This window comes from Arctopsyche grandis, chromosome 1 (genome assembly GCF_051622035.1).
Source record: "Arctopsyche grandis isolate Sample6627 chromosome 1, ASM5162203v2, whole genome shotgun sequence".
NCBI classification, from domain to species: domain Eukaryota; kingdom Metazoa; phylum Arthropoda; class Insecta; order Trichoptera; family Hydropsychidae; genus Arctopsyche; species Arctopsyche grandis.
Window position 1 is genome coordinate 4,138,029 of NC_135355.1, and position 14,334 is coordinate 4,152,362.

Here is a 14,334-nt window from a genome sequence, read left to right on the forward strand (position 1 = left end):
GAATGATTTAAAAATAATATAATGTAATACATCCAATGGTTTATACCCGAGCTCGTAATATATCATAGCAGAATCACATAGCAGATAAACTGACTTGCCTGGCGTTGCCCGAGCGTTTTTGTGCGGGAAAATTTTGATCCCGGAATCCGAGCCCTTCCAAAACAATGAAATACTATAACAAAGTACATAACTAGGGTTTTTTCTATAAAGGTCAAACACATATGTTATATATTTTTTTATTTTTTGTTCGTTTATGATAAATTTTCAATTCCAAAAAAAACACTATTTAAGCTTTACTTAATTTAAAAATTTTTATCACTACTTCTAATACGATATGTCCAGAATCTTGGAAAATAAGAATAAGCTTATTACAAGCCACCAGTGTTTTTAGATATTTTAAAAGGCAAAACATTATATTTAATGTTTTGCGAGATATTTCTCAAAATCAAGGAAAGTGGACTTACGCCACCTACAAATATTCATTTATATATTTAAGTTTAAGTTTGAACCATTGTGACATTAATACAAGAGTCCTCTAATGCGCCACAATGGTAGAAAAAATATAGAGAGATGATAAAAATAAAAATAAAAAATATACATATACATAAAAAAATAATAGCATTATAATAATATCACATAAAGTAAAAATATCAAATAATAATATACAAAGTAGGGAATGTTTTGCACCTATAGCCAACTCCAATATATATGTAAGAACCAGCTACAAATACAAAACATCTCTACGAGGCCCAAATGGCAGAGAGAAGATCAAAATTACACTCATACATCACATATGTATAGGTAGATATAGCAGGAACGATAGATATAAAGGCTCATGTACAAACGAACATAAAATCATATATGTACATATATTTATACAGAAAGAAATAGGAGATAGAAGATAGGAGACCACATGAAAGATAAGAACACACTTAAAAGTGCGGCACGGACGAGTACGTGGACTACATCAGTGAGAGGCGTTTCTTTGTGTAATTATTAATTTGTACGATCTACTTATTAAGATAGTTTTTCCTACATTTCTTAAAATTATGTCGATACAAGGATAAAATATCACTGAAGAAACTACAGAGGTTGAGGCTTGCAAAGAAACGTGCTTCAAAATGTAAATAAAGCTACAAATTTCTTAAGAAGACAAAATTTGATCATAGCATAATCATAATCCTCAGAAAGTACAGCCATACACCATCCACTGCTGGATGAAGGCCTCTACAACACGCTTCCACTCACTTGTCTCATTCATCCCAACTCACACATTTCCGTAATTTCGTCTACCCATCTTCCTTCCGGAGTTCCTTTTACCATTTTACATTCTCTAGGGCACCATTCTAACACTTCTTCTATCCACCTTTCGTCCATTCTTCTAGCTTATAATATATTATGTATATTTTATATTTTATTTTATTTTTTACATTGATATATACCAGGACGGCTTGAAAGGAAGACCCCAATGCGCCTTCCTGGATAATTAATTACAAATCCAAAAGCTGAAGAACACGAAATAACAATTAATTAATTAATTACAGAATTAATCCATTGAGACATCTATGGATTTAGATTTTGTACATAATTTTTACGAGTTATACACACATAAATACAGAAGATTTGTGACAACAGGAAAGATGATTTTTTGCCAATTTTGAGGAACCGTTTCAACAATGATAAAAAACGATCGATTTGTAGTGACCCCCAAATCTAATCAGCAGTATGGCGGATCGAACCCACTGATCACTTGGTGCTAAACATACACGCTACCATTAAGCCAAACTGCTGGCTATGTAGGTCAATGTGTAGATCAAAATGTATAATATTTGTTAGAATCAATATGTAGATCAAAATCAGTACCTCTTTTACAAGCATAATCCAATTAATTATATTTGTACCGGAATTGAATGCATTCTTGTATTTGGATAAAAATACGCATTGAATTAATGAAATACACCTTTTGGAATAATATACATTATATTCGAGCTACGAATTATCGATAGCTACAAAATAGTAATTTTAATACGAATCGCTCACAGAATAATTGAAGGCAATATCGTGCCTCATTATATCGATTCTCGTCGGTATTCGATCGAAAAACATATCGAATTTCGACGACGGTAATAATAAAATAATGAATTATAATAATACACGGTACGCTTCCTAAAATTACAGGGTCGCACTATTACGGAGCGGCAATTTACAGATAAAATGTTTATTATAGATAATTACGTAGGCGTCCTAAACAAAGAGCCATATTTTAAGACGAGCCGGAGACCCAAAATGATACGTCAAAATTGCCGTAAGTCAATATTCGAACATCCAAAAATTGTAATTAGTGTCATATATCGGCGTAGGAGAGATCTTAGATTAAGACAAATACATACATATGTATTTTTATATGTATGTAAGGAGAGATCCAAAGGTTTTATTGAAGTTTTTCTTTAATGAATCACATTTTATCTTTGTTACGTCTGTTTATTTAAGTCATTGCTCTTCTGTTTGATATCCAATCTTCTATGGTGTTCCACAAGGCTCTAATCTTGGGCCATTGCTCTCACTTTTTATTTAAGTTGGAAAAAGTTCCATGAAATTTCTTCGTTACTTGTAAATTGGGAAAATATGCAGCGGATGGTGATAAATAAGGGCAAAATGGCTTTTTGCCGCTATGGCTATTTTTAAATTCGTAGAAAATCGTTTATTTGCTTTCTTTGCATTCATCACTACTGGAAAGTTTAATGGCCATTGCCCTAATCACCATCAGCCTTGTGGTTATAACCAAAGATCGACGTTATAAGGATGCTTTTCAAATAACAAGAGACTGCTCCATTGGTGTTCCAAACAAGAGACCAAGAAAGCATGAATTTTATAAAAAATAATTGACAGTTGTTAACTATTTTTTATGTGAAAAACATCCATCAACAAACTAAAACTGGTTATAACTAGACAGCTTATACACTAGAGGGTGATCAGGCCAAAATAGCATTCAGCACTGTTGGAACGTGTATTGTGAATGACCACTGCCCTAATCACCATCTGCCTTATAATAATAACTAGAAGTAGGACCGGAAGCGTGCTTTTTCTAGGAAATAGGGCGTTTTGGGTTTATTTACCAGGAAACAGGGCAAACTACAAAGCTAGAGAGCATAAAAAAGGTTAATCATAAAAATGAACAAAGAACGGCGCAAAGTTGGTCCACTCTTTGATAATAACTAGACAGTGAAGGGTGATTAGGGCAATATGGCATTCAGCACTGTTGGAACGTGTATTGTGAATGGTCACTGCCCTAATCACCATCTGCGCTATAGTTATAACCAATATTTGTATCCTAGTAGGTATTTTGGGATTCACCTAATCTTGCTTCTGGAAGATGTGCATTTTTATTGAACATTCCTTAATGATTATGAGAGGTGAAATTTGCAATTTCTCTATTTTAGAAGATTTTGAATTTTGAATCTCTGAACTTCAAAAGGAATATCGTTCTAGAACTTTTTTTGTGCTCATTAGATCTAACACTAATTTTAATGTAATATATTGCCATTAATCTTCGTAATACATTGCAGTTCATATTAATATACATATACATATACTGTCAATTATGTATGTTGGAATTGAAAAAAAATTGGTGACTAATTGACAAATGGAAATGATGCGCTAATTGAATGTCAAAAAAATGAAGAAATTATTTTATAGCTTGCATGGAATTGTGTTATTGAATGCAAATTTGATCCATATACTTATTTTTAGGCTATAAAGCCATCAATAAATTTAATGAATGTATGAACTATGTATATAGAGTTAAATGTAAGTATAATAAAAAAATTACAATATTCATTAACATATGTGTTTTGTTAAATAAAAACTTCCAAATGTTGGATCATCCGTTATATGTATGTATGTTCAATAGATTTAGAATGCCAAAAACGAACAAAGCATTGAACACGGCATTAGAAATTATACAGAGATGGCAGATATCTATCAAAAAAAAGAAGACTGCCCACGTTTTAGCATTTCGAAAAATTAATTAATTAATAGTATGATTGTGTACAATTTTCTCCTTACGAAACTGTTGTACAATATGCAAATTTTATCGTCGTACACCCACCCAATTTTGACGATTTATGAACGATTATAATTTATTGCAAGTGCTAGATGCTGTTTTTTTTTTATTATTAATATTCACATTGTGAAATCTCGATTTGTTTCCACCACAATGGGAACATTAATTAAAAACGTGAATTAATAAGTGGGCTATGCACTTTATCGTGCGTGGATATTTCAAAATGCGCGGTATTATATCAAAATTTGACTTTAAAAGCTTGGATAGTAAAGTACTTTTTGACTATTCATAAATTAGCAGACGTCAGTTGTTATTAATATCATCGATAAACTGTTCACAATAAACGGAAACATTCACACGTTATACATACATATGTATTATACCGAAATGAAGCTCGATTTATTACTCACATGAACATTATGTAATATTTGAATTTATACATCAAATCTTGATCGTATTATATTAATAGAATTAAAATTTCAACATATGTACATACATAAGTCTTTATAACGCAATAAAAAACTAATCAATTCTACGCCTATTGGATCGAAAATTTTATAAACAAACAACTCAATTACATGTATAACATAATAATATTCATAAGTTAATGTATGTAATGATTTTTTACAAGGCGGTGAATATTAAAATAGGATATAATATTTTTCTGTCAAAACCATGTCGGAATTAAATAAGAATAGGTATGTAAAAAATACGAACTTTCAATTGAATCAAATGGTTAAAAGTTATTAATTGAAGAGTAGCAACTTAAAGTTTAAATATATTTCAATTTATTTTGCTGTAATAATAATAAATTATAAAAGACAAGAAAGTTTGACATCCATTAAATATTTGACAGGTTGTTTCGTTTCAATTTATTTTTAAAAGCCTCAAGAAATGACATTTTTTACTGTCCCTTAAATAATATATATAAAGTATGATATAATATATAAGTTTTTCTAAGACGCAATTCAAACTTTTTACTTGTTAATTACAAAATTGTAGGAAGATGCAATTTGAATTTCTCTTTACGATTATTTAATTAAATATATGTATGTATTGATATTTTACAATATTTCTATTGTGTTGGGGGAAAATAGTAATATGCCAAAAGGTGTAATTTTCCATTAATTCGTAGGCAAAATAAAATATTTCCAAGCAAAATTATATACATATGTATATTCTAAGTCATTTTAAACAATTTGAAAAACTCGTCAGATATATTTAGATAACACGCAATTGAAACAAAAAACAAAATTAATAAACCAAAAAGATAATAAGAACAATTTATATTAAAATTGTCTTATAATAAGATTATAAGACGAATTTAAACGGTTTCCAAGTCAAAAATATTATTCAAATACTGTCATCTCTGTCAATTTAAGCGTCAAAAATATAATATTTTGGGCTATTTGGCAAACCTTTCAGTTATATTATACATACATTTTGTCAAAAATTACATATTAAAAAACCAATTAAATATTTAAATACGAATATGCAAAAAAATTTTAATTCAAATTTCAACATTTCAAAGTTAAAAATGTCACTGACAATTTTTAATACCAGTGTAATATTTCAAACATTTTGCAAAAACTTTTGTTTATACTATGCACATTTTTATTCAATATACAAATCAATTATAATGACATTAATCACATACATTTTTAAATATGAATATGCACAGAAATTATTTTATACATATTATGTACCTACATATGTATGTACATATGTCTATTTAAGCGCCAAGTATGTGTATATATGACGTTTCTAACCCGAGTTATATTTTTCTCATTTTAAGTCAACATACAAATCATAAACTAACTAAATATTAAATATGAACTTGTTTGAAATATCAAAGACAAATTGCAGCATTTCGAAGTCGAAAATACGATTCAAATATTTAAACGAATATTTAGAACCATTAGGCAAAGTCTGACTACTCAATTATATATGTAAATATTTAGTCAACATACTAATATATAAAAATCACATCACAAACTAACAAAAAAATAGATACGAATATGCATAAAAACATCGAAGACGAATGGCAATATTCCAATGTCGGAAGTATGACTAAAATACATAGCACTGTCAATTTAAACGCATATTTAGAACCATTAGGCAACGTCTGACAATTAAATTATATATGTAAATATTTAGTTAACATACTCATATATAAAAATCACATCACACACTAACAAAAAAATATATACAAATATGCATAAAAAATTCGAAGACGAATGGCAATATACCAATGTCGGAAATATGATTCAAATAAATAGCACTGTCAATTTAAACGAATATTTTGAATCATTTGGTAAATCCCACAGTTGCGTTAATATATTTAAATATTTAGTCAACATACGAATTTATAAAAATAACATTACAAACTAACAAAAAATATGCAAAGAATATGCATAAAAAATTCGAAGACAAATCGCAGTATACTAAAATCGGAAACATGACTCTATATATGTAAATATTATATTTAGTCAACATACTCATATATAAAAATCACATCGAAAACTAATAAAAATATTGATACGAATATGCATAAAAACTTCGAAGACGAATCGCAATATACCAAGAAATATGACTCAAATAAATAGCACTGTCTATTTTAACGAATATTTTGAATCATTTGGTAAATCCGACAGTTACGTTAGATACATATGTAAATATTTAGTCAACATTCGAATTTATAAAAATCACATCACAAACTAACAAAAATATACATATGCATAAAAAAATTCCAAGACGAATCGCATTATACCAATGTCGGAAATATGATTCAAATAAATAGCACTGTCCATTTAAACGCCATATATTATATTTTGAGCCATTTGGAAGACCTGTCATACGTATTATAGTCAACATACAAATTAATAAAAATGACGTTACATATAAATTAATCAATATTTTAAATATGAATATGCATGAAAAATTCGAAGACAAATTGCAGCATTTCCAAGTCGAAGATATGATCCAAATACATACCACAGTCAATTTAAACGCTTTTTATTATATTGGTAAGTATTTGGAAAATCTGTCAGAGAATTTCGATACGTCACAATTTAACAAAAATATACATATGCATAAAAAAATTCCAAGACGAATCGCATTATACCAATGTCGGAAATATGATTCAAATAAATAGCACTGTCCATTTAAACGCCGTATATTATATGTTGAGCCATTTGGAAGACCTGTCAAACGTATTATAGTCACATACAAATTAATAAAAATGACGTTACATATAAATTAATCAATATTTTAAATATGAATATGCATGAAAAATTCGAAGACAAATTGCAGCATTTCCAAGTCGAAGATATTATCCAAATACATAGCACAGTCAATTTAAACGCTTTATATTATATTGGTAAGTATTTGGAAAATCTATCAGAGAATTTCGATACGTTAAAAAATAGAGAAGAAAGCTCACCGTCAAAAGCGAAAGCTTATAGTAGTGCGTACGTCCGAAGTCGACAGTCAGCTAGACAGGAAACGACAAAAACCACGTAACGTTTCTGAAAATCCATATTATATGAATTACGTATTACAGAAGAACACTTTCACAACAACTTCCGGCAACTTTTCAGCGACACTCGCGTGAAAAATACTACGTAGAAGTGGATCGGAAAAGTGGTCCGCGTCCTGACCGCGCAACAGTCGACACTGGACTGAGTGGTTTTTCAAAGCTCATGCGCCTGCTACAGGCAATCGTTGGAGAGGGACGGAAATACACATTAGACCGGAAGTGCGAGAGGGACGACACAATAACACGAAGATGCAACAAAACATGTGGCTCTCGAGTATTATTCGACCGCTACTTGTACGCTCCCATGATGATTTAATACTGGTAGACGAAGATATGTAGAATGTCCGGATTTATGACGGTTTATGCTCATTATGTCACTAATTTCGATTTAACGGCGAGAGCATTCCGGTTTTTCGAATGTATTAGGCGTGTATAGTAGACCGGTACTGTGCGGTAATGTTTGTAAGCGTCTTTAGTGTTGTCTAATGTTACCTATGTGAACGAATGTGTGTGCTTTGTTCGTAGAAACGGGTTGGAATTTTAAATATTTGCTGGGTTTCGTAACTGGTGTAAAAATGTTGCATGCACACATTTATTTATTTTCGAATTGGGTCATAGTGACATATAACCAGCAGCATAGATCAGTGATTAGTGTGTAATGATTTCGAATGTGTTGTCTAGGTTCTATCCCTAGCTTTGTTGCTGACCAGACCTTGGATTTGTAACTCCAAAGTTGATCGTTTCCTTTCACAGTTTTCCAATTTATATGATTTAATTTGAAACCGGCCCTACAAATTGATAATCCTGTCCTATTTCTCGCAAAATTTGAACTTACAGGATCTCATTTTTTTACTTACCTCTTATACAGTTCACATGGTTTTCGTGTTAGTGGTCATTTTTTATATCTCTTATCTCTTATCCGATCGTTTTCATACTTTGCCATATTGCTCATTTTGGTCATCAATATACGTTAATGTATCGCCTGCCATTACGTTGGAGATAAAATATCGTATACAATGCGTATCAAATATCCAGAATCTCGGGTACGGTGACGTCTATGACGGTACGGCAAACTACCATAATCTATCTTCAACCTTTTCGCCTTGATATGGCGATATCAGATTTTAATTGTTTAAACGCCTATAATTCACTCTATATTTTATACAATTTGCTCTATAGGTTCTCGTTATCTCTAATATTTAAATATTTATAGTTTTAACTCTCATATGTATATATAAATTTCAAATTTGGCGTCTAGCTACATGTAATGTAATACACGATATATATTGATTTTTGGCCAAATATGTCAGATCTGACATTTCACGGCTAAAAGTATATCTCTTCACGGAGTTTTATCTGCGAGATAAGTATTCAATAAGAAGTTATGTTGTATGTATCTAATTGTTAATATGATTTACAATAAGCTTACATACATTTAGTTTTTACAATAAGCTTAAATACATACATCACATACAATTATTTTTAGTTATCAGCTGATTTAATTTATATTTAATCAGCAGCTTCTTCAGCAGCAACCAGAAACAATTCCTGTAAAATTGGCTTTTCTTCCCCATTTCTTTCGCGAAATCTTGAGTTATTGTGTTATAACTGTGGGTCTTTATTGTATACAAATTCATATTGTTACATGAAAATGTTATTGATCGTATTGTATACGATGTTTGCAATGTTTGACCACATATTTCATGTGTAAGTTTTGATTTAATAATTATGTATTAAATATATATGAGTTTTAATCTGTTTAGCACACTCACCTCTTTGGAGCAATCTGTTAGGCGAGTGTGCATGATTAATTGAAAAATAAAATGCTGCAAAAATTTGTAAAATTTACCCTGAATAATACTTACCAATTTTAATGTTGACCATAAACGTCGTGTTAATAAAAAAAATGTGTATACCTCTATAAATATACAATATTTTCTGAGAAAATTGATTAAAAATGCATTTGTATATATTTTTTTTAAAGAATCCACAAAATGATTATATAAGTTTGAAATTTAATGTAAATACTCATTTATTACAAATAAATATGTAGGTCTTAGGTTTTTATAAGACTTTGCTTATGCATTTTGGAGTGGAGAAATTTTTTTATATTTAACTATTATCATAAATTTTGTGACTACCTCTATTATTGTTTGAACTTTTTGTGTATTTAATTTCTGTATAATTGGTGTATTTTTTTTGTTACTTCTCTGTTATATTTTCGACCATTGTGGAGCATTGGAATTCCTGTAATGCCAGAATGTTCCAATATTGAATTAAATAAATAAATTATGTATCATGAAAGTATAATTAGGACTATATATGGGTTTTGGAGGGGCTCAGAACTCTTTGAAGGACTTTTATTCGCTCGGATATACACACTTTTTAATATATATTTTAAAAGTTTCATCAGTTCATAGATTTTTGTCGTGGTTCGGTGATTACTAGTCAAATGTGAACCGGTCACAGGACAACCGGTCGCTCTAGATCAGTCACACGTGATCACCCGCCACACTAAAACTGGTCACGAGAAAACTGGTCACACCCTAAAACTGGTCACGAGAAAACTGGTCACGAGAAAACTGGTCACACCCTAAAACTGGTCACACCCTAAAATCAGTCAACCAGTTTTATCGTGACCGATTTTAGGGTGTGACCAGTTTTAGGGTGTGACCAGTTTTCTCGTGACCAGTTTTAGTGTGACGGGTGATCACGTGTGACCGATCTAGAGCGACCGGTTGTCCTGTGACTGGTTCACATATGACTAGTTGTCCGTTTACCTTTTGTCGTATATCAACAAGTTTATGTAACATATAAAATAGTATGACAGTAATATTTATTGGGAAAGTTTTAAAACGATTCAAAGTATCTAAAACATTTCTTGGGCATGTTAAAAATGTATAAATATAAATCACAATGTAGATAGTTTTGTATGAAACAATTTTACTGAAAATACATATGTACGTGGAACACTTTTGTACGTTGGAAAATCCATCGAAGCGACTAGTAAATAAACAGCAGATAAACTTTCGCACATTCGCCAGTATTTATGTATCGACGTAAAATTAGATACGACAGCAGGTATACCTTTCATCGACCGATAAACAAACAAACCTCTCGATTGAAAAGTCGAAAAGAAAATCCCGATCGGCGCCATTTTTCATTCGGGCGCGCGAAATCGTAAAAGTTTAATGAAAACATTCAACTGACGCGCGCACGAGATCAAAAGGAATAAAGTAAAGAAGCGTTTAAACCCGTTGCCATAAAATCATATTAATATTTACACAATGCGGGGCCCCTAAACAACCAGAAACGGCCCTTTGATAAATTTCACATATATTACCGCGCGGAACGTGCACTCTTTACGATCGTACGGAATTATTAGAGATTTTTATAGTCGGATGACGACAACGCTTGTATCACACGAAATGCATCATTATAACAGAACTTTTACGCTCTTCCATGTCGTAAATCATGCTCTGTGATGTGTCATCCTCTTTTAATGACAAACTTTGACTGGTACAAGTGAGCTTTATTGTTAAAAGGAAAGAACGCGGCGCGACTTTCAAATAGTCGTTCGAATCTTTTGATTGACAATGTCCGATCTCTAAGCTGAGTAAATATACAATTGTCTACAATAGTTTAATTTAAACTTTCAACTAATGTCATTTTATAGTAAATAGAGTCCTATATTGGAATAAATTTCATAAATTAAATACATACATACAAATATTCTTCAGTGTGGTATAAATATTTGATTCGCCAATAGTTACACTGCTTGGTAGCTTTTAAATTAAGTGGCCTATAAATAAATAAGAATTTGGCCAGTTCGTCTGTCGGTTTCTTTAAAATGCCCATTTTTCAGCTACATAATTAAAAAGTTACTTCAGTTTTTGGCTTCAAAATCATTTCATGCACAATAGAACTTCGTATGTACATATGTCAGATTTGGAATCGGCTGATTACTGGCCATTTTATTAAAGTACTTACCGTTGAATTTAAAATACTGACCAATCGATATGTACATACATATATCATCATCATTTACAACCATTCACCATAAACTGCTGGATGAAGACCTCTCCAACACAATTCCATCCGTCCCAATTTTGAGCAATTATCATTCATCTCGTAGTAACTGTGCATTTTTTTTAATTTTATTAATTTAATTTTAAATCAAATTACAAATCGGCTGTCGAAATAAACTGGCCATTTAATTTATGTACTGACCGTTGAATTTAAAATACCGACCAATCAATATGTACATACATACATATATCATCATCATTTATATAAATACATTCACCATACACTGCTGGATGAAGGCCTCTTCAACACGCTTCCATTTTGAGCAATTATCATTCATCTCGTAGTAATTGTGCTTTTTTTATAGTTTTATTAAGTTTAATTAAAAACAGTGATCAAATTAAATACACGATAAACCTTCGTATGTTTGTATAAAAATAGTGTAAAACAAATTTGACAAGAACTTTACTCAAAATTTGACAATATACTTTTATTTAAGTTTGGAAGAAATCAGAATTACATATTAATAATGCTATTGTTGCGCAGGGGTAATTTCAGGATCCAAATGAAAGGCCAAACTCGCTTCACAGCATTTATTGAATAATTCAGGAGGTCCATACGTAACTAACGCTCGCTCCAGAATAATCTGATATGGCGTGTGTCCTTATAAAGAAAAAGATCCCTTTATGTATATATTGTCTAGACATGTACAGTTAAAAGTGAGAATTCCAGCAAGTACTTACTAAGTGCCGCTAGGCCAATTCGGGGGTCTCCATTGTTCACCCCCCGAATGCACATTATCCTTTTTTTTAATCTAAATTTTATTAAATAATGTAAAATATAAAATAATAATAAATATATATATGTATAATACATATATAATAATAAATATAATTAATAATATAATATAATAATAAATAATGTATCATATAATAAATAGTGTATAACATAATTCTTACAAGTTAACCAGTAGCGTGGTCTATAGTGGTGAATGTTGAATTATCTCGTACTCGATGTTACGAGTTCGATTCCCGCTAAGTCTCGCTATTGGCCAGACCTTGGTTTGTCAAGGTCGATCGTTTCTTATCAGAATTTGCCAATTTTTCTGATTTTCATTGAAACGATTCCTTTAAAATTGGCGTTTCCTTCCCAATTTTCTGTTGCGAACCTTTAGTTATTGTTATATCCTAGGTTTCGCCATATTGCTCACCATAGATGTCTCTGTGGTTGTTTATCGAATATAAAATTCGTATTGTTACATGAAAATTATTCATCGTTATTTATCGTATTAATACGATGTTTGTAATATCTGACCATAGATGTCAGATATTGTTTAGATTTACATGTATCTATGTAATAATTATGTGGACCAGGAAGGCGCATTTGGGGTTTACCTGTTAAGTAAAGTTAAATACAAAATGTCCAATTTATAGCATTGTTAGAAATTTTGACACATTGCTTACAAATCCCACAAATAAACCAAACAGTATCATATTTGTATAGCTTTTATGAACTACGTATGTATGTATGTACGTATTATACTATAACGACTTTATATATGGATTGAAAACGTCACTTTTTGAGAGGCTTTATATCATACAGGGGATTTTTTTTAAATAGTTGTCCCGTCTTTCAGCTACAGATGAATAGATCCAGTTTTACGATATAGAATAAAATTCACATTTTTTTTTTGTATCGAAGCTAACAAACACGTCTCGGATCGTATGTCGTTCACGTTTCTCAAAAGACCGTGCAGTTTCGTATTACAAGACAGGTAGCATAGCATATATTCTGATAAAACTCATTGCCTCTCATGCGGTGTCCAATTCCAATTTATATGACATCTAAAAAATAAAAAAGAGGACGCTTTTAATGTAAAAAAAACGTACCATAAGGGTACTTTGTTAAGTCGCGTGAGACTTTCGAGATTATTATAGTGTTTTGGCACGGATTCAACTACTTCCGGAAAACTTAATCTTTTAGCCGGAATACGAGGCGTTATAGTTGAACGGGAACCTTATTGTTACTTTCGTATTTGATTTGATTTTTAAAGGCTTTTTATTATTACAAAATTATGTTCACAATACATCTTATATCTATTTTAATAGCTACTGATCTACTGATCATTTTCTATTTTACAATTTTAATTTAATTTTGTTAGTAATCATAGTATTATATTATTCTAATGTTAATGTACAGCATAATAGGAAAAATAGCTCAAAAAACTATTTAAAATTCTTATAAATGCTCATAATACATCTAATACACAATGTTAATCAAAGACAGTCTAAAGTCGATGACCTAAAGCAGATTGTGTTTAGGTAATCTGTGTTTATACCGGAAGGGTATAGACATTTTGTTGTAATCACCGAGACTCTTCACAAGTGTGTTAGTATGGTTATTAGTGATTCTGTCATTGGTTAGTTTGTTAGAAATGTCTGTAACTAACCGAATATTATTTATGGCATGCAGTTTTTTCAAGTTAGTATATGTGGGTGTGTTATAAATTATTTTTAGGGATTTATTTTGTATTATTTGTAGCTTGGACAGGTTAGTATTCGAGGCGTTGTTACTTTCTTATAAGATTTTGTAATGATAGAGGAATTTGCGCGTTTGAAATCGGATTGATTCGGAACCGTACCTGGTAGTTAGTTTCTCCGGGGTGTCTGTTCCGGTCAGGTAAAAACATCGTCTCTAATTTATACTT

General features: G+C 30.9%; 1 protein-coding gene across 1 annotated transcript in view; it reads right to left on the minus strand.

Moving 5' to 3' along the window:
- Positions 1–7,745, minus strand: part of LOC143914067 (netrin receptor UNC5C-like) — an 88,524-nt gene extending 80,779 nt beyond the window's left edge. Inside the window, exon 1 of the mRNA XM_077434160.1 lies at positions 7,506–7,745. The gene's annotated coding sequence lies outside the window, so the exon portion shown is untranslated. The remainder of the gene's footprint in view (positions 1–7,505) is intronic.
- Positions 7,746–14,334: the final 6,589 nt, after the last annotated feature.